Below are 19,342 nucleotides of genomic sequence, written 5' to 3' on the forward strand. Positions count from 1 at the left end.
ACTTTGAACATATCACAGGTATGACTCAAGATTTGCACGTTGGCACATTTGCATAAAATGGTTATTACTATGCAAAGTTAAACACATATTGAAGGATACGGTGTTCCAGTGGAACCATTTCGGTTATCTGCACTTTATGACTTCCGGATCCCCTCGATTTGTCTGGCCATCACCTTATCCCTCCAGTGGTAATACTCGAGTATACCGAAACGGTGGCTCAGGGTTCCAACCTACCTGATCGAGCCCAGTCCTGGATCGAGTAGGTCAGTAACCAAGGGCAGGACCCAAGTTCAGCTTAGAGCTTACAACTTGCACACGTAATCACGTAAACCGATGAACGGTAAAAATCTATCATTTTGGGTAGGCCGAGTGAGATAAAATACACACTCACCCTAAAATGATGGACAATTCCATATGAGTAATTATAGGTAACACTTAACATCCAAACCCGTAAGAAATATGCCATAATTTCATATGAACACGGAATTCATGGTAATCAAATAACCAAGTAGTCAAGTAAATCTGTAAACAGTAGTAATCAAATAAATCGGTATACGGTAGGTATTTATGATTAACGGTAAACGGTAATCGGTAATTGGTAATCGGTAGACATTTGTCATTTTAATAGGCCGCTATTGACCATTTCTCATATTTATCACTTAAGAGTTGAGGAGATTCACTCCAACCTACTTATGCAACCATAGCATAATTGATCATTTAAACACTTCACGTAAATATGCAATTCACATATTCCATGTCGAGTAATTCAAGTATACGTATTTCAAGTATTTCATGTCGAGTAATTCAAGTAGTCACATAAATATGCTTTTCAAGCATTTCATAGCAAGTAATTCAAGTATATGCTACTTACATATGCGTAAGTGTGATAAATATTTAACATGTAGCACTTAACACTTAACACGTGATGACCACAGAATGACCATGTCATAGACTTATGCAAATTACGTATTCCTATATGGAACACTCACCTATTGCAACAAGAGAGTAACTACTCAAACAGGTGTCTAGGCGTCCGCTTCGAGTTCCTCTTGAAGGTCCCCTTGAGTGCCTGAACAAATAACAATCAACTATTACACACTATCGCTTAAAACCCTCTACTTATTGAGAAAGATTGTACCCATGTACAATCCAAGAATATTTCACGAGTACGAGTCCTAATCACATGCAAATCGAGGCTCAAAAGTGGGGTTTCAAAGCATAAGAGAAATCGGGTTTTTATATTTGAAATCATGTGCAAAAGATTTAAGTGATATCGAAGGAAAAAGGAGAATTCGAAAAACTCTATTTCCTTAAGTTTCGGAAATTTCTGATTGGATACGAGATTTTTGGAAAATCATATCTCACTCTCTACAAGTCCAAAATTGGAAAACTTTTTACCGTTGGAAACTACTTCCAAAGTACTAAAAGTTCTTAGAATACACTTTTCCATGAATCTAAGTGGAAGGTATTCAAAAATGGGCTTAAAGTTACTATTTCAGGTTACTTAGAGTTATGCCGGGGTTGGTTTTTCGCTAACTTTGGAAATTCGGTAAAATTCATACGTTGCAAACCAGCCTCCTAAATTTCTAAATCAATTAGAGTTACAAGTAAGGTTTAGGACAGAACAAGAGGATCAAGAATCAGAGTTTTGAGCACCGAGATATGGTCGCTCAAAGTTGGAGGAAAAAAAACGAAACTGTTAAGCTAGTTTCCAGATTTGAGTTCCAAACTTTGGGACTTTAATTTGGTAGCGAAATGGACTCGGAACGACACCAAATTTGGTATGATTACACTACCATATAAGAGCTATTCTTATGTCAAATTTCATAGGAAAATTTATTCGGCAAGTTGGTTAACAAAACCATCAAAGTTTCAAGAATTTCTAAGGCAAATCTGCCTTGTACTTCAAATTTTCTTTTCTAAAACCTTTGGCCAATAAAATGCCTAAAACATGTCTCATTTGTGATAACCAGGTCTAATAAGAATCCAAGATACATTCGGTAGGTGATTAACACCAAGAATTTCAAAACAACAAGTCCCAACCAAGGGTTAGGCCTTTACGAGCCAAAAGAGGATTTTTACTCACTGCATCAGTTTCGAAATATGGACACAACTCACTCAATTCAACTCGGAATTGAGCATGGTTGATGGCGTTGAAAAGATATTTCATAAATATAGAATTTTTCAGAAGAAACCATTTCCAAAATCTATTCACAAGCAACTCGTTTTTGAGAATAAAGTTACAGTTCATGTCCTGCCTCCTGAAGAGCAACGAAACAGGACAGCAATTTTCAAACGCATGGTTTAGCTCACTCGAGTGGAACTAGGTCATGAATTTTATACCAATGGAAAGCTGGGAATGTCTAGTTTCCAGTGCCACAAACGGCACTTGATTTTGACATCAGAGCAAAGAGTTATGGCCAATACCAAATGACTGCCTGGGCAATGCGGGATTCATTTTCCAGTTTTGCTAACTTTGGAAATCAACTCATTTGACCAACCAAATCATGTTATTTTTCAATGAAATTTTTTTACACACTCATAATAACATGTAAACAACATAATCAAGTCATTAGAACCTCAAAATTTAGCACAAAAGTGCCTGAATAAGGCAGGGATAAAACGGTCACTTTTGCTCCAAGCACCTCCTTTGATTTTCTACCAACAATACAACATTAATCCACTAATATAAGCACTAAACCACCATTAATTTCATCATCCAACATCAAATCAGTCCATCCATCAAATGTGGGAGTTCATAGAGCCCACACAACACAAATCCACCATAAACAAGACTACCCACATGCATGCAAGAGTTTATACGTGTAATACTACTTCCATAAACCAAGATTTTCAAGGTTGATCGTTACCTACTTGTTTAGATGTAGCAAGGCAGAATTTTGATCCCTTCTTTGCCCAAGAAAACCGTGGATTGAAGCTCCTTTTCTTAGTTAGATGTAATCTCCAAGTGTTAAGCTAGGTGTAGTTAAAATTTGGTATGATTTGGTGAAGGTTTTTGCAAGATTTGGAGATGAAAATTTGAGAAACTTTGAGTTGTTTTTGCAGGTGATGGTTCAGCCAAAGTGAGAGGGAAAGAGAGAGAGTGTGATGCTGAAATAAAGCTCCTAAAGTAAGCTTAAATGTGTGGTCACAATTCACCCAAAAGTCAACTCTCTCTTGCACATGTATGCGCGCGTTTTGGACTCGATTTCTCTCGAGTTTATTTCACTAGTGCACTAAACCTTCAATACACTTATATCAATATTATTATTATTTACTCTTAGTTGTCCCAAAATAAGGGTCTAAAGTTCCTCAATTAAATCGCGCGCGTAAAAACGCGTACTTCCAATTTATGCGCAATAAGGCGAAATTTCTAAGAAATTCTTATAACGATATTACTAATAATTATCATTTGAGTACTTAAACATAAAATTACCTATTTTTGGATCATTATACAAGTCTCCAATTTTTCAAATTTATTGTGCTATCAAACGGTTAAAATTTCCAAACGCATTTCCACTTTTTCACTAAACGAGCTTCCAAAAATTAATTTTTGAAACAAGTCACTTTTAAAATATAACAAAGTTATAGATCCATGTAATTAGGTCTAAGGAGGTTAGAAAATAATATTCGGAGAAAATGGGTAAGCAAATAATTAATTAAGCCATAAAAATTGAATTATAAGTGATAAAAATTCGGGTCCTCACAACCTCCCCTCCTTAAAAGAATTTCGTCCTCGAAATTCATACTTTCTGTAATCTCAGATAACCCTGAACCTTGTTGTGTGATCATTTCATGCGTTCTTGCGGATGCCACTGGTCGGTTTTCTCCCCCATTGATTTGTCGAGAGATAGTTCCATTTTCTTGTTGAGTAGTAATTCCTCGGGGATACCTCCTTAGACAGTCGTGAACTTTATGGTTGGTGCTCCCACATCCCATACATTTTTGCCCCTTTAGCCAGCAATTTTCTTCAATATGATTCGTCCTTTCACAATATCCATAAGTCGGACGAGACACTGTGACCTGACTTGCTTGTGAGATCCTCTTTGACTGCATTTGTCCTACTAGAGCTCTTCGTGACGTAGTCCCTTTTGGTTCCTTTATCATGAGTGGTGCAGGAAGTGATAGTCCTACTCCATCCACTCCTTTTCTTACTTTGGGTGGTGGTTCAATTTCTCTTAGTCTATTATCAGATATATCCCTTTTCCTCGCTTGAAAGTCTCTCAGTTGGGATTTGGTGTTTTCCACCCTTTGCGCTTTCTCAAGAGCGTCACTAAATGTTTCAATCTGTGCCGCGGCAAGGGCATCTTGGATTTCTAAATTTAATCCTTGGATAAACCGTCTTATTCTCTTCCGTTCCGTAGCCACCAATGCTGGAGCATATGTAGATAATTTCGTGAAACGTGTTTCGTACTCAGCCACACTTAAAGTTCCTTGACGAAGTTTTATAAAATCGTCTTCTCTCTTTTCTTGGACAAGCGAAGGAAGAAATTTCTCATTAAACTCTCTTACAAAGTTTATCCAAGTCTTTGGAGTTTGATCGCTTTCCCACTTATTTCTTATAACAGATCTAGCTATTAGAATACTGCCGATCATTATTTAATTTCAATTTAAGACACTAAAATTGGAATACTTTTCATTTGATTTCGAAAACTTTTGATAAGAACTCATAAGTCAAGTTTAATTCAAATTAATTATTTTGACTGACTGTTTTTACGTAAATTATAAGTAGAAAGGCCGTAGGAACTAGAATGAATAGTGCAGTAGCAATAAATGCAAGAATATTTACTTCCATAATCTAATCTTTTTTTTTCTTTCGCAATAACTCGGGATTTAATCCCATAGAGATGTTAAACCTTTCGCCTGTAAATTCAATGAATGAATTACCTCTCGATGGTTTTGAATCGGATCAATATCATGAATAACAATATCTGAGCTATCAAATAAATTCGTCGTCAAAAATGGAATAGTATAACATACCAGGCTCGGGCCGCTCCTTCAAGTTGAAATACAGCAAAGGTGACTTGTCTTTCCTCCGTGTAATCCAGGGCATCGAATATGTTTCTTATATTCTCTAACCAATTCTCAGCCACTTCTGGGTTAGGCCCTCCAGAAAATTTGGGTGGAAAGAATTTCTGAAACCGCTCTAAAGCTCGATCCTCCCCTATCTCTTGGTTTCCATGTCGGGTTCCTTGTCCAACTCCTTGACCCTGTTGAGCTACTAAGAGCTCTAGTACATCCGTCACACGAGTTATAACAAACCACATTTGGTCATCTCCTCTCCCAGCACTTGGCTCGACGTTTTGATCAATATCAGACCCATTACCTACTCCTTGATTTCGGGGTTGTCTAGGTTGACGTTCCTTTCGTTGTCCTCTAGTTTCCATGTTCACAACTAATCTAGATGCACATACATAAATCTCACACTAAGCCATAATTGAATTACACACACATACCAGTAACAACTTTTAAAGAAGAATGAGATCACTTGCACAAATAGCATTAGCACCATACAAGTAAATACAAGCTAGAGCTCATTGAATCATAACACAAGTTATAGTCAAGTAAAGTTCATACCAAGTCAAGATCAATAAACAAAAGTAAACAAGCGATTATCAAAAGTGCATTTATTTCCAAGGGACAAACTCTTAGGTTCCACTCCTATCGACCCACTACAAAAGATCACAAATAGGGTTTCGCTAGCTTAATTAGAACTAGATGACTCCCATTCCTTAACACGTTTAACTTCATTCCAATACTAGAATCTTCTGGGCTACGATATTCTCCACCTCCCGCTCTTAATTATTGAGCCATTTTAGCCAAATGATTATCGATTCCCTATAACCATTCACGTGAAATATCGATTTATTCTTATTCTCCACAAATGGAGATCTCAAGTCCTTAGGATTGCCCTCAGCTTTCGAGTACTCGGGTACAAGAATCCAAAACAAGGTAATTCACAACTCGAGCCGGCCGGTCCCAAGAGTAAATCACCACACTCGAGATTCCTACCCAACATACATATCCAATTTCCTCCAAGTATCAAGGTAAAGGTTTTACACCTATCACATTCATGATCCACAATTTCACTCTAGAAAAGCACTTAACCCTTTAATCGTTCACATCATAAGGACCATAACACCACTTAGTCCAAACTCACCCACGCAGAGACCACGTGAAGCGGGTTTGATTTATCCCTACAAGTAGTCACTTAACTTTCAAACTAGTCCCACAGTCCGGCATCCTAAACTTTTAAGTCTAGAATACACTACAAAGATCTGAAACCTAAGTTTTGATACCAACTGTGACGCCCCCACTTCTCCCAAGGGCGAACCCAAGGGTATCGGCGGGACGCCTGCTCAACTCTCGCCAGGACTCGATACGATCCATAATTCAAAACTAGGAATATTTCAAATACTTCAATTGCATAATTAAAGTACTCCAAAACATTTCACACTTACAATCAGATAGCCCTCAAGCTTAATACAATCCAAAAGAATATGTACTACAACCATCCGTTATAATACAATTTAAGATTTTCAAAAGAAAGCAATCTAGTACTATTCTCGGCCACTCTTGGTCTCGGACCCTGTAAAAGAAATTCACAACGTGGTATGAGTTACACAACCCAGTGAGGTTTCAAGACACTTTAGCAGTTCTAATAAATCAAGTAAAGGGAGCATACCACATGTATGGTTCGGGGTTGCACATTGGTACATGAACATGAGACAAATATCAGTATACGAGTACTTTGAACATATCACATGTATGACTCAAGATTTGCACGTTGGCACATTTGCATAAAATGGTTATCACTATGCAAAGTTAAACACATATTGAAGGATACGGTGTTCCAGTGGAATCATTTCGGTCATCTGCACCTTATGACTTCCGGATCCCCTCGGTTTGTCTGGCCATCACCTAATCCCTCCAGTGACAATACTCGAGTATACCGAAACGGTGGCCCAGGGTTCCAACTTACCCGACCGAGCCCAATCCTGGCCCGAGTAGGTCAGTAACCAAGGGTAGGGCCCAAGTTCAGCTTAGATCTTACAACATGCACACGTAATCACGTAAACCGATGAACGGTAAAAATCTATCATTTTGGGTAGGCCGAGTGAGATAAAGTACACACTCGCCCTAAAATGATGGACAATTCCATATGAGTAATTATAGGTAACACTTAACATCCAAACCCGTAAGAAATATGCCATAATTTCATATGAACACGGAATTCATGGTAATCAAATAATCAAGTAGTCAAGTAAATCTATAAACAGTAGTAATCAAATAAATCGGTATACGGTAGGTATTTATGATTAACGGTAAACAGTAATCGGTAATTGGTAATCGGTAGACATTTGTCATTTTAATAGGCCGCTATTGACCATTTCCCATATTTATCACTTAAGAGTCGAGGAGATTCACTCCAACCGACTTATGCAACCATAGCATAATTGATCATTTAAATACTTCACGTAAATATGCAATTCACATATTCCATGTCGAGTAATTCAAGTATACGTATTTCAAGCATTTCATGTCGAGTAATTCAAGTAGTCACATAAATATACTCTTCAAACAATTCATAGCAAGTAATTCAAGTATATGTTACTTACATATGCGTAAGTGTGATAAATACTTAACATGTAGCACTTAACACTTAACACGTGATGACCATAGAATGACCATGTCATAAACTTATGCAAATTACGTATTCCTATATGGAACACTCACCTATTGCAACAAGAGAGTAACTACTCAAACAAGTGTCTAGGCGTCCGCTTCGAGTTCCTCTTGAAGGTCCCCTTAAGCGCCTGAACAAATAACAATCAACTATTACACACTATCGCTTAAAACCCCCTACTTATTGAGAAAGATTGTACCCATGTACAATCTAAGAAAATTTCACGAGTACGAGTCCTAATCACATGCAAATCGAGGCTCAAAAGTAGGGTTTCAAAGTATAAGAGAAATCGGGTTTTTATATTTGAAATCATCTGCAAAACATTTAAGTGATATCGAAGGAAAAAGGAGAATTCGAAAAAATCTATTTCCTTAAGTTTCGCATTTCTGTTTGGATACGAGATTTTTGGAAAATCGTATCTCACTCTCTACAAATCCAAAATTGGAAAAATTGGTACCGTTGGAAACTACTTCCAAAGTACTAAAAGTTCTTAGAATACACTTTTCCATGAATCTAAGTGGAAGGTATTCAAAAATGGGCTTAAAGTTACTATTTCAGGTTACTTAGAGTTATGCCGGGGTTGGTTTTTCGCTAACTTTGGAAATTCGGTAAAATTCATACGTTTCAAACCAGCCTCCTAAATTTCTAACTCAATTAGAGTTGCAAGTAAGGTTTAGGACAGAATAAGCGGATCAAGAATCGGAGTTTTGAGCACCGAGATATGGTCGCTCAAAGTTGGAGGAAAAAAAAACGAAACTGTTAAGCTAGTTTCCAGATTTGAGTTCCAAACTTTGGGACTTTAATTTGGTAGCGAAATGGACTCGGAACGGCACCAAATTTGGTATGATTACATTACCATATAAGAGCTATTCTTATGTCAAATTTCATAGGAAAATTCATTCAGCAAGTTGGTTAACAAAACCATCAAAGTTTCAAGAATTTCCAAGGCAAATCTGCCTTGTACTTCAAATTTTCTTTTCTAAAACCTTTGGCCAATAAAATGCCTAAAACATGTCTCATTTGTGATAACCAGGTCTAATAAGAATCCAAGATACATTCGGTAGGTAATTAACACCAAGAATTTCAAAACAACAAGTCCCAACCAAGGGTTAGGCCTTTACTAGCCAAAAGAGGATTTTTACTCACTGCATCAGTTTCGAAATATGGACACAACTCACTCAATTCAACTCGGAATTGAGCGTGGTTGGTGGCGTTGAAAAGATCTTTGATAAAGCTAGAATTTCTTAGAAGAAACCATTTTCAAAATCTATTCACAAGCAACTCGTTTTTGAGCATCAAGTTACAGTTCATGTCCTGCCTCCTGAAGAGCAACGAAACAGGACAGCAATTTTCAAACGAATGGTTTAGCTAACTCGACTGGAACTTGGTCATGCATTTTATACCAATGGAAATCTGGGAATGTCTAGTTTCCAGTGCCACAAACGGCACTTGATTTTGACATCGGAGCAAAGAGTTATGGCCAATACAAAATGACTGCTTGGGCAATACGGGATTCATTTTCCAGTTTTGCTAACTTTGGAAATCAACTCATTTGACCAACCAAATCATGTTATTTTTCAATGAAATTTTTTTACACACTCACAATAACATGTAAAAAATATAATCAAGTCATTAGAACCTCAAAATTTAGCACAAAAGTGCTTGAACAAGGCAGGGGTAAAACGGTCACTTTTGCTCCAAGCACCTCCTTTGATTTTCTACCAACAATACAACATTAATCCACTAATATAAGCACTAAACCACCATTAATTTCATCATCCAACATCAAATCAGTCCATCCATCAAATGTGGGAGTTCATAGAGCCCACACAACACAAATCCACCATAAACAAGACTACCCACATGCATGCAAGAGTTTATACATGTAATACTACTTCCATAAACCAAGATTTTCAAGGTTGATCGTTACCTATTTGTTTAGATGTAGCAAGGCAGAATTTTGGTCCCTTCTTTGCCCAAGAAAACCGTGGATTGAAGCTCCTTTTCTTAGGTAGATGTAATCTCCAAGTGTTAAGCTAGGTGTAGTTAAAATTTGGTAGGATTTGGTGAAGGTTTGTGCAAGATTTGGAAATGAGAATTTGAGAAACTTTGAGTTGTTTTTGCAGCTGATGGTTCGGCCAAAGTGAGAGGGAAAGAGAGAGAGTGTGGTGCTGAAATAAAGCTCCTAAAGTAAGCTTAAATGTGTGGTCACAATTCACCCAAAAGTCAACTCTCTCTTGCGCGTGTACGCACGCGTTTTGGGCTCGATTCCTCTCGAGTTTATTTCACTAGTGCACTAAACCTTCAATACACTTATATCAATATTATTATTATTTACTCTTAGTTGTCCCAAAATAAGGGTCTAAAGTTCCTCAATTAAATCGCGCGCGTAAAAACGCGTACTTCCAATTTATGCGCAATAAGGCGAAATTTCTAAGAAATTCTTATAACGATATTACTAATAATTATCATTTGAGTACTTAAACATAAAATTACCTATTTTAAGACCATTATACAAGTCTCCAATTTTCCAAACTTATTGTGCTCTCAAACGGTTAAAATTTCCAAACGCGTTTTCACTTTTTCACTAAACGAGCTTTCAAAAATTAATTTTTGAAACAAGTCACTGTTAAAATATAACAAATCTATAGATCCATGTAATTAGGTCTAAGGAGGTTAGAAAATAATATTCGGAGAAAATGGGTAAGCAAATAATTAATTAAGCCATAAAAATTGAATTATAAGTGAGAAAAATTCGGGTCCTCACACACACTCTCTCTCTCTCGGCGACAAGTTCGAAATGGAAGAGCTCTCAGGTCTTCAGGAAGGAAAATGAAAGCTTTTGTGTTTGGTTCTTGTCTTTATTTTCCAAACATTGGTTGCATGGTAATTATGGCAAGCTTTAGGGGTAAAACAGTTGTTTCCCTTTAGTTTCTGACAAGTGGCATAAATTTTGTCAAGTGTTGAAATTTTTGACAAATGACTCTTATGTTTTGCATGCAAAAATTAAAATCCCATTTTTGTCGTAAAATTCTAGATTTATTATGCTATTACCCCACTAATTCTTATTTTAACAACTATTAAGTCGTCAAAAATTTTCATGCAATAGTTAGAAAAGTAATAAGGTACGAAAATTATTCACTAATCAATAAATAAATGCAAGTGCTCCAAAGTGGGATATATCAAAGAAACTTCGAGTCCTCACATTCATCTTTTGTCATTTTTCCAGATTTGGTTGTAAGAAGATTTGGCATTGCCAATCTCATTTCCCCTTCCCATGTTTTCTTTCATCTCTTTCTCCTTCTCCTCTGAATCCATAATTTCTATTCTTGTAAGTCGTTATTGAAGTTCATTAATGAAAAGTTGAGTTCATCTTTGAATTCTCAAACTCTCTGTTCCATTAATTTCTATTGTAGTTAAGTTCATATTGGTTGCCGTGATATTTCTGCCATTGTTGTAATATGGTTCTATACCATCACAAAGCTCAGTTACGAGCCATTGGGATGACGAAATCACAAGATGAGACGTTACGGAAGGATTTAACTGAACTAGGAAGTGCAGTCAAGATGTTTGCTAACAGGAATGATGGTTGAGAACAAGCAGTAAGAACACTTGAGCATAGATAGGAGAGCATTGAGACGACTCTTAAAAATCTGGATAAAAAATATGAAAGTATGATGTCCACGATGGCTCAGATGATGGCAAAACTTAACGAAAACGGCAAGGAGGTGGAGGGTAGTAGCTCAGGAGTAGGAACTAAGGAAGGGGATATGAAATGGGAAATACAGAGGGCTGATGGCAAACCAAAAGGCCAGGGAAAATCAAACTTACGAAAGCAGCCAGAAGGCCAGGGAAAATCAAACTTAAGAAAGTGTAAAGCCTTTACCAGGTTGCCAAAGATAGAACTACCTAATTTTGTAGGGGAGAATCCAAGGGAATGGATCAAGAAGGCTAACAAATTCTTCAAAATCAATGGTGTAGAGGAAAACATGAAGTCTAAAATTGCAGAATTATACTTCAGGGATAGGGCTAACACTTGGTTCCATAGAGTGTTTAGTGGCAGAGAAACAATCCCATGGAATGAGCTCTGTACTGCATTATGTGAGAGATTTGGTGATGGGACCCCAGAGGAGGCCATTGAGGAGTTCAACAAGCTGATGCAAACCGGCTCTATAGCTGATTACCTGGTAAAATTTGAGATGCTCAAAGCATTGATAATGCCTTCTCTCCCTCATCTAACTAATTCCTATTACAAAGGATGTTTTTTGAGTGGTTTAAAGGAAAAAAAATAGTAAACATGGTCAAGATGGCTAAACCCTTAACTCTAGCAAATGTAATAGAAGTAGCTAAATTGCAAGAGAGAAATCTGAAAGCCCTACAGAAAATCCATAAATCCCCACCTACTACTCACCAATTCCAAAAAAAAAACCTCATTCAAACCTCAGAACAACCCCAAATGGAGCCCCTCCAATCCCAGAACCTCTGATAAACTACCCACCAAAGATTATAAGAATACAACCAGCAACTAGAACCAGTTCAAAAGGATCACTCCCAGTGAATTTAACCTCAGAAAAGAAAAGGGGTTGTGCTATAAATGTGCTGAACCATACACATTTGGCCATGTATGTAAGCAATCACACATGCATTTCATACTAATGGATGAAGAGGTAAGGGAAACTGTAACTAGGGAGAAAGGGAATAAGCCTGATGTTTTCTGTGATTGTATTGAAGGGAAACTAGAAGATGAACATATGGAAATTCCAATTCATGCTCTACCAGGAGTAAGTGAGCACAAAACTATTAGATTAAAAGGAGTAATAAAGGGAAGGGGTATCACTGCACTAATTGACAGTGGCAGTACATACTACTTCTTGGATGAACAAGTAGCAAAAGCTTGGGACTAGGGAGTAGAGAACATACACTGGCAGTTAAGATAGCTAATGGGGAAAGGATGCAGTCCAAGAGCCTAGTTAAACCTGTAACCTAGAAAATGCAGAGGTATGAGTTCTAGCATCAGTTTAATACACTGAAATTAGGGGGTTGTGATATGGTGTTAGGGGCAAATTGGCTTGCTAGATACAACCCCATGGAGTTTGACTTTAAAGGGTTATGTATGAAGTTTAGGAAGGGTAGACAGCAAGTGGACTTGAAAGGGGAAAACAGTTAGGTACAGTTGAAGCTGATCAAGGGTAGCAGGCTGCATAAATGGGCAAGAAGCAAGCCTACGGGGTTATAGCACAGGTGAGTGCAGTAGATGATAAAGTACAAGAACAGGGGGCAATACCTCCAGAAATTGAGGTGGTACTAGAAAAATTTGAGAGTGTATTTAAGGAACCTCAAGAAGTACCTCCTGAGAAGAGCCAAGATCCTACCATCACACTTAAAGAGGGGCCAAACTTTTCCAGATCAGGCCTTACAAGTGCCCCTATGTATAGAAGATTGAAATAGAGAAGCTGGTACAGGAGATGCTTGAAAATGGGATCATTCAGCTCAGTAATAGCCCTTTTGCATCTCCTGTGCTGCTTGTAAAGAAGAAAGATGGGACACGGAGGTTCTATGTAGACTACAGACAATTGAATGAGCTAACAGTTAAGAGTAAATACCTCATACCTCTCATTGATGAACTCCTAGATTAGTTGCATAGGTCCAAATACTTCACTAAAATAGATTTAAGTGCTAGATATTTTTAGATTAGGGTCAAGGTTGAGGATATACCCAAAATTGCATTCAGGACTGACCAAGGGCTTTATGAATTCAAGGTCATGCCATTTGGCTTGACCAATGCCCCTGCTACATTTCAGAGTTTGATGAATCAGGTGTTTAAGGATCAACTGAGGAAGTTTGTACTGGTGTTTTTTTGATAATATACTAGTATACAATCCAACCTTGCAGGAGCATGTGAAGCATGTCATTGAGGTGCTGAGCTTTCTGAGCCAACACCAGTTGTATGCTAAGAAGAGCAAGTGTGCCTTTGCTCAGTTGCAGGTAGAGTATCTTGGTCACATCATTTTAGCTGAAGGGATGAAGGCTGATCCTAAGAAAATTGAGAGTATGATGAATTGGTCTCCATAGTGAATGTGAAATAGTTAAAGGAATTCCTAGGACTGACAGGGTATTATAGGAGATTTGTCAAAGGTTATGGGGGCATAGCTAGACCACTAACTACATTGCTGAAGAAGGATAACTTTAAGTGGGGAGCAGAAGCAGAAAAGGCATTTTAGAGGCTCAAACTGGCCATGTGTAGCACACCTGTATTGGCTCTCCCTGATTTTACTCAACCATTTGTGATGGAAACTGATGCCTGTTACCATGGAATAGGGGCAGTCTTAATGCAGAATAGAAGACCCTTGGCCTTCATCAGTCAAGGACTAGGACCTAAGAACCTTAGGCTATCCATCTATGAGAAGGAGTTACTGGCTTTAGTTACTGTAGTCACCAAGTGGAGGCACTACTTAGAAGGCCATCACTTCATTATATTAATACTGACCATCAAAGCTTGAAGTACCTACTAGAGCATAGAATGACAACCCCTTTGCAGCAGAAGTGGTTAACAAAGCTTATGGGATCAAGCTATGAAATTCACTACAAGAAAAGGGAAGGAGAATGTGGTGGCTAATGCTTTATCTAGAAGGGATGGAGAGGACCAAAAGTGTTGCAATGATCAGTGTGGTTCCTGAATAGGTGAAGGAGGTGATAGAAAGTTATGAAGGAGATGAGTGGGCACAAACGTCATCAGGGAAGCAATGCTAAACCTTGATAAGATACCTAACTTTAGCTACCAGAATAGAGTGCTGAAGTACCATAATAGGGTGGCATTTGGTTCAGGGGGAAACATAAGGAGAAGGTTGATCACTGCCCTCCATGATTCACAGTTGGGGGGGACATTCTGGGTACAGGCAAGTTACATGACGGCCAAGCACCTTTTCTACTAGTCAGGGATGTATAAGAAAATAAAAATAGCAATATTGGAATGTGATGTATGCACGAAGTGCAAGGATGAACATGTTGCATATCCTGGGCTGCTACAACCCCTGCCAATCCCACAACACCCCTAGAGTCATGTCACTATGGATTTCATTGAGAGACTACCTACCTCTGAAGGGAAGAATACCATCATGGTAGTAGTTGATAGATACACAAAATATGCACATTTCTTGAGCCTATCACACCCCTTTGATGCACCCAAAATTGCCTGGCTGTTCATTGATTATATAACCAAACTGCATGGAATACCCCAGAGTATGCTATCAGACAGGGATAGAATTTTTGTTAGTCAATTTTGGAGTGAGTTGTTTTCACTATTGGGAGCTAAACTGGACCTCAGCACAACTTACCACCCTCAATCTAATGGCCAGACTGAAAAAGTGAACCTAGTCTTGGAGATGTACCTTAGATGTTTCTCACACTTGGAACCAAGGAAGTGGAATCACTGGTTGTCTTTAGCTAAATGGTGGTACAATACCACCTACCACACAGCAATACAGATGATCCCTTTTGAAACACTATATGGCAGGCCACCACCACAGCTAGCTTTGGGGTCTTACACTTAAGCTAGAGTGGCTGCAGTTGAAGACTACGTGAGGGATAGGCAAAAGATTGACACTACACTGAAGCAGAACTTGAAACAAGCTCAAGAAAGGATGAAGAGATATGGTGATGAGAAAAGGAGTGTAAGAGAATTCGAAATGGGAGATTGGGTGTACTTGAGGTTACAACCTTACAGACAAAGTTCAGTAGCCATAAGGAGCAACACCAAACTATCAGCTAAATATTATGGGCCTTATATGATGGAGGAAAGGATTGGGAAGGTCGCATATAGGTTGAATTTGCCAGCAGGTTCTAAGATCCATCCAATCTTCCATGTTTCATTACTAAAGAGGAAGATAGGGGACCAGATTTCTCCAGTTCTGCAGCTGCCAGATGTTAATGCAAAAGAGCACTTGAGACTGGAACCAGTAGCAGTTTTGGATAGAAGAATAGTTAAGAAAAGGAATGCTGCAGCAGTGCAGCGGTTGGTGCATTGGTGGGGAACTGATCCAGCTGAAGCAACCTGGGAGGATGCTGAGGAAATTGCCTCTCAATTTCCTCAGTTCCAATCTTGAGGGCAAGATTGCTTTGAAGGGGGAAGCTCTATGATGGAGTGGAGGGACTAATACTCAGTTTTAGTTTATAGAAGCATGAAGGAATGAGAAGGCGTGAAACAAAAACAAAGGCGTGGAGAGTGAAATAGTAAGAAGTTGAAGGAAGGCGTGATTTTAGGAGCATGCCTTTACTAGAAATCTGTAAATTCTACAGGAGCTGAGGACCACTGCAGCTGAAGATTCTGGGAGGGACCCATGTCTTAAGCTCGTTGGTCACGTCGGAAGTTAGTTAGCTTAGGAAATGATATAAGCATGGGGAGCTTTTGTAACTTTCGTCATTTTTTTAGATTTGGTTGTAAGAAGATTTGGCATTGCCAATCTCATTTCTCCTTCCCATGTTTTCCTTCATCCCTTTCCCCGTCTACTCCGAATCCATACTTTTTATTCTTGTAAGTCGTTATTGAAATTCATTAATGAAAAGTTGAGTTCATCTTTGAATTCTCAAACTCTCTGTTCCATTAATTTCTGTTGTAGTTAAGTTCATATTGGTTGCTGTGATATTTCTGCCATTGTTGTAATCTGATTCTGTACCATCACAAAAAACAAAACAAAGAAAATCAACCACTATAGCACTCCAATTCTTTTTCTAGTTGCGCCTAAAAACTCGTAGATTTGAGCCAGTGTTAGGTTAGCCAGAGTTCTCCACTCCTACAATCACATGAAGGATTTCAAATACCCCTTCTTCTTTACTAGAATTCACCTAAACATTTCATCGAACAAATCACAGGCATAATAAAATTGAGCCTTTTTCTACCAAATCAGTTCATGGGTTGACCCAAAAATTTTACTAACATAAACGAAAGACATATTGCAAATTTATTAATATCTAGATTTACTGGACAATTAAAAAATTTGTGGGATAATGCACTAGGACTTCAAGATAAAGTTGTCATAGTAGATCATACAATAGAAGTAGAAGACAATCAGGGAAATATTCAAACTCAGTCAGATGTGACAGATTTTTTAGTAGTTACTATAGCCATGTATTTTGTAGGAAATCCAAAAGAAAATTAAATGTTCAAAAGTATTTTTAACAAATTTAAGATGTCCTATATTAATAGATTTTAGACGATATAAAGATACATTTTTAACTCAAGTATTAAGAAGACCTGATTGTAATGCTTCATTCTGGAAAGAAAGATTTGTTATAGGGTTACTAGACTTATTTTCTCAAAGAACAATGAACAATTTGCAAAAATAAATGGGAACAAAAGTAGTTTCATTTGAAAATATGACATTTGGACAATTATTTGCATTCATTGAAAAAGAAGGATTAGCATTGTGTCCTGAATTAAAGATTCAAATGAAATATGGATCAGAAAGAAAAGAAGTAGGGACATTTTGTGAAACCTTTAGAATAAAAGGGATTAAGTCTCCTTCCTCACTAAATAAAAAGAACCTTAAAAAGTGAAAAAGATATATAAAATATAAAAATCCCAAAAACAAAAGAAGCAAGGGTAAATATTAGAAAAAGGGAAAGAAAATGATTAAATTTAATAATACTTGCTAGAAATGTGGAAAATATGGTCATAAGCAGATCAATGTTAACTAAAACAAAAAATTAATGACTTATTTGCAGATAATGATATTAAGGACAATTTAACGGCACTATTAGTAAATGAAGAAGAAAATTATTCAACATAAGATAATTATAATGATTTGAGTAGTTCAAATGAATCTAAAGTTCCTTGCACTTTCCTACAAAATACTTAAATGTAATCATTAAAAAAGAAGATAAAAATTTTTTATTAGATATTATAGAAAAAATATAGATCCAAAAGCAAACAAGGAATACTTAACTAGGTTAAAAGATGTAATACTTCAAGAAGGAAAATTACCATAAATAAAAAAACCTTTTAGTATTTCAAACTTATTAGATAAATATTCATCTGTTACTAACGTTAGAAAGGATACCACAAAAAATCTTCAAGAAGAGATTAATGATTTAAGAAAATTAATAAGACAATTACAAAATGAAATTTTAGAATTAAAAACAAAAGACTTAGAAATAGAAACAAGATTAACATTAACCTTAGTAACAAAACCTTCAACCTCAAATTCTTCTAAAAACAATCAAGAGATAGTAATAGCAGATAAACCTAACAATGAATAGTATTTAAAATTAATAGAACAATTAATATTTCAAAAATGGTATGTCATGGTAACTATTACAGTCGAAGATTTTAAAGAAACTTTTATAACTTTTTTAGATAGTGGAGCAGATCAAAATTGCATTAAAGAAGGATTAATACCAACAAAATATTGTGAAAGAGCTAATGAAACTACTAATAAAATTTCTGAATATTATCATTTTGAAGTTGTTCTTCTATATGCAAATAAGATTTTTCTTCTTTTACATAGTTTATTTGTCTTTTAACATACTAAATTTGATTTATTGTCTCACACACACACACATATACAAGAGGATTGTAATAGTTTAAGTTCTCTTTGTTTCATTGGAGTCAAAAATTTAAATGCAATAGTTCTTCCCGTTATCTTTGTATGAATTCTCTCAAAGTGTACTGAAAATGGATAAATTTGAATAAGAAAAGGAGTACCTAATACTATATTTGGAGCTATATATTTTAGGGCAAAAAGTCCCAGTGGCCCTCAAACTATTAGCCGGATGAACTTTTAGCCCCCAAACAATTAAAAGTAAACTTTTGGCCCCCGATCTATCCAAAGTACAAAATGTTAAACCTTCTGTCAAAATCAGCAGTTAATACCGACGGAATCTACGACCACGTGAGACGCATGCTGAAATACGAAGGGCATTTTTATCCACAATGAGCTGTGTTCCACTCGGTAAAATGGGACTCCTTCCCGAACTTGAACAAAGAAAAACTCCATTGCAGCCAAAGAAGTTGCTGAACTGGAAGCATGCGAGAAACCAACAATCTGCCTTTCCCATTGTACAGGTGTGAGAAAATGTCGAAGGTCAGAATTTCGTGGACCTCAAGAAATCCTGGGCAGAGATTTGCGGTGTACACGGATGGTGGCTGCAGATTTTAGCAGTGGATTGACAAGGAGATGTGCAGCCGGTCAACGGAGATCATACCTGGGCTGCTGAAAAGAATTAATGTAGCTGAACAGCAAAGAGATGCATATGAAGAAGAAGTAAGAAGACAAGAAAGGAAAGTCGCTACAAAATGGAGAATTGCACGGATGGGTGATTGATTGTCTCTCCTCAGTCCTCAGTAGGCCCCCACTTCCCAAAGTGCAGCAGAGTCGACCAACAAACCATTTCTTTGCTCTACTGCTACTATAACCGTATCTCTCAAAACAAAACAAAATTCACTACCGCCACCGATCGCACCAGCTCTCTCTCATTGGGCAAAAGAGTAGATTGCAGCCACCAAAATTTTATCATCCCTATAAATGGACCTGGAGAACCAGTAGCAAGGCTTGCTTCTTCTTTAGAATGGCCACAGAAGCAGCTCCAACAATAACACAAGGGCCCCCACCAATATAGCCACCACATTCTCCAGGCCACCTTGAACCACCACAGGATTTT

Source organism: Coffea arabica, chromosome 2e (assembly GCF_036785885.1).
Source record: "Coffea arabica cultivar ET-39 chromosome 2e, Coffea Arabica ET-39 HiFi, whole genome shotgun sequence".
Lineage (NCBI taxonomy): Eukaryota > Viridiplantae > Streptophyta > Magnoliopsida > Gentianales > Rubiaceae > Coffea > Coffea arabica.